General features: G+C 57.0%; 2 non-coding genes across 2 annotated transcripts in view; both read right to left on the bottom strand.

Annotated features, from left to right (window-relative positions):
- Nucleotides 1–928, bottom strand: part of LOC145967735 (large subunit ribosomal RNA) — a 4,073-nt gene extending 3,145 nt beyond the window's left edge. The window contains exon 1 of the ribosomal RNA XR_014437531.1: nt 1–928. This exon is cut by the window's left edge and continues 3,145 nt beyond it. This is a non-coding gene — a ribosomal RNA (large subunit ribosomal RNA).
- Nucleotides 929–2,145: 1,217 nt separating this feature from the next.
- LOC145967738 (5.8S ribosomal RNA) lies at nt 2,146–2,300 on the bottom strand. Its single transcript, XR_014437534.1, has one exon. It is a non-coding gene; the product is annotated as a 5.8S ribosomal RNA (ribosomal RNA).
- Nucleotides 2,301–2,659: the final 359 nt, after the last annotated feature.

A 2,659-nucleotide genomic window follows, 5' to 3' on the forward strand; every position in this document is an offset into this window, starting at 1 on the left:
TGTTTCAAGACGGGTCCTAAGAGTACCCAAAGCAGTAGCGTCGCCGACCGGTATCCGTCCCCCGTGAGAGAGACGTTCGCAGGCCTGTCGAAGGTGATCCGTACTTTAACCAACAGCGGGCCAGGACCGGGGACGGCGCAAAGTCCGTAACCTCCGAGTACCGTGGCGCGCGCTTGCGACGGCCTCGACGCACCGTGTAGAAGTGCGGCCTGATACCTTGCGCGTACCGCCGAGCAGCCGGCCGGGCGACCGAGGGTTTGTCGCGTGCCGTTTTACCGGCGACGCGACAGTCACCGCACCCGGGCCGTAGACCGACACCCAGCGGGTCGCGACGTTCTACTTGGGGAGAAGTGCACGACGACGACAGCCGGACATCGGCGCACGGTAGCGTGCCCGCGCGCGAGCCGCGAGGACTCCGCGGGACATCGCCCACCGACGCGAAGCCAGCGCCGCTGACGATGAATCTCCCCGTTCGATCTTTTGGGTTTCTTAGGTTTACCCCTGAACGGTTTCACGTACTCTTGAACTCTCTCTTCAAAGTTCTTTTCAACTTTCCCTCACGGTACTTGTTCGCTATCGGTCTCGTGGTCGTATTTAGCCTTAGATGGAGTTTACCACCCACTTAGAGCTGCACTCTCAAGCAACCCGACTCTAAGGAGAGATCCTCCCGAGACGCGCACCGGTCGCTACGGGCCTGGCACCCTCTACGGGTAAGTGGCCCCATTCAAGATGGACTTGGACGCGACGCGACGCCTCGGGATAAGCGGATCCTCCCAAACACCACATTTCCCTGCGGCGGAACCGCGGGATTCGGTGCTGGGCTCTTTCCTGTTCGCTCGCCGCTACTGAGGAAATCCTAGTTAGTTTCTTTTCCTCCGCTTAATAATATGCTTAAATTCAGCGGGTAATCTCGCCTGCTCTGAGGTCGTCAGAGTTTTGTAGAGAAACTCTCTACAAAGTGATATAGAGAGATAGAGGGAGTGTGCGGTGGTGGAGTTATTGCGCTAAGTAGTATCATTATTGTTTGTTAACTACTACTATTGTTAGCGGTAACGCACCGACCGATATTGCGCGCGCGGCACAATCTAGTCTTGTTTCGCGGGGACGCGAGAGAGGAGATAGATATATTATAATATCGTTTTGCGCTTCTTTTCTTCCGTCCCTCTAACTTCCACGATTATAATAACACGGCGCGGCGTAATTATGATGCGCGCGCGCGCGTGTATATATATAACGGGCGCGGTATGGAATCGATTCGACGAGTACACGACGACGCGTGCCGGTCACAATCTTCGTTCGAAAATTTCGTGGACTCGGACACGCGGTCGGCTCGCGATTCATCCGCTTTTTTAAGGGTGGATTTCTCTCGCAATTTCTCTCCCTCCGCGTACCGCCGGACGACGACTGTGCGCGCGCCGCGGTTTCCCTTCTCCATATATTTTTACCGTAAGGTATCTCGCGCCGCGAGATAGGAGGCGAAGCCTCGCGTGTAATAAAAGGCGCGGTATCGCGCGAGCGCGCTGGCGCACCGAGAGACCGAGAGAGAGTCGCACAGCGCGACGACGCGATCGGAAGAGACAACGACGCGCTAGAAAGACGGACGCAGCAGAATGTGCTGCTGCGCCGCTTTCTTTTTGCATTTTATTCGCCAACTACGAGATCACTCGTAGAGAGCGAGATCATTCGAGTGTCGCGCGTCGTTCGTCGTCGTTCCTCTCGCTTAAACTTTTCGCATATTCTCTCGTGTGTCGTCGTTGTGTATATCTCCGCCGACAACTCTCTCCATATCATTCGACAGCCTCCGGGCGCCGCTCGCGCGCGCTTCGCTATCCTTTAAACGCTTTGTGCGTACACGCGCGCCTCTCTCCTCCTCTTTATAACTCCTCTCGCTGCACACACCTTCGGTGTCATTTCAGACGACGCCAATCGACGACGGCCTCTCGTCGAACCCGTCGCCAATACATACTGGGAGGGTGACAAAGAGGCTCTAGTCTCTCTCGGGCGAACGTCCAACGATCGCTCGTACGCCGTTTACGCAATGCGACGGGGGCACAGCGACGACAGCCGACGACATTTCGTCGTTTCACGGCTACGCCGTGGCTCGTCAGCTTGCGTAAGGGCGCAAGCAGTTTAGGTTTGTTAAAACGACCCTCAGCCAGGCGTGGTCCGGGAATTGTATCCGTGGACCGCAATGTGCGTTCGAAATGTCGATGTTCATGTGTCCTGCAGTTCACAAGTTGACGCGCAATTAGCTGCGTTCTTCATCGACCCACGAGCCAAGTGATCCACCGTTCAGGGTAATCGTTTTTCATTCGTCGCGTTCGTCGAACGCTTCACAGTTCATCCATCGTGGTCTCCACTCCGAAGAGTGAGAGAAAATCGTGGCTCTTCGATCAGCCTGGCCGCGCGTCCGAGCACGCGCGGACCGCCGCCGCAATCCCGGTAAAGGGATCGAGGCTACGGCACAAAGTTGGTTCGCGATCGGAGCGTCACTTCCCCCGTTCGACGGGGAAAGAGCCGGGGCGGAAAGTTCTTTGAATAAACCATCGGACACCATGGTCCTCTCGTCCGCCAGCCACACACCTCATCACACACGTTCGGCCGGTGCTTCTCGCGCGGCGCGCGTCGCACGCTGGCCTCTGCCCCGACATTAGCGGGG

The sequence above is a fragment of the Camponotus vicinus genome, unplaced genomic scaffold (genome assembly GCF_025532165.1).
Source record: "Camponotus vicinus isolate PSW18456_S1 unplaced genomic scaffold, iyCamVici1.0 SCAF_27, whole genome shotgun sequence".
Classification (NCBI taxonomy): Eukaryota; Metazoa; Arthropoda; class Insecta; order Hymenoptera; family Formicidae; genus Camponotus; species Camponotus vicinus.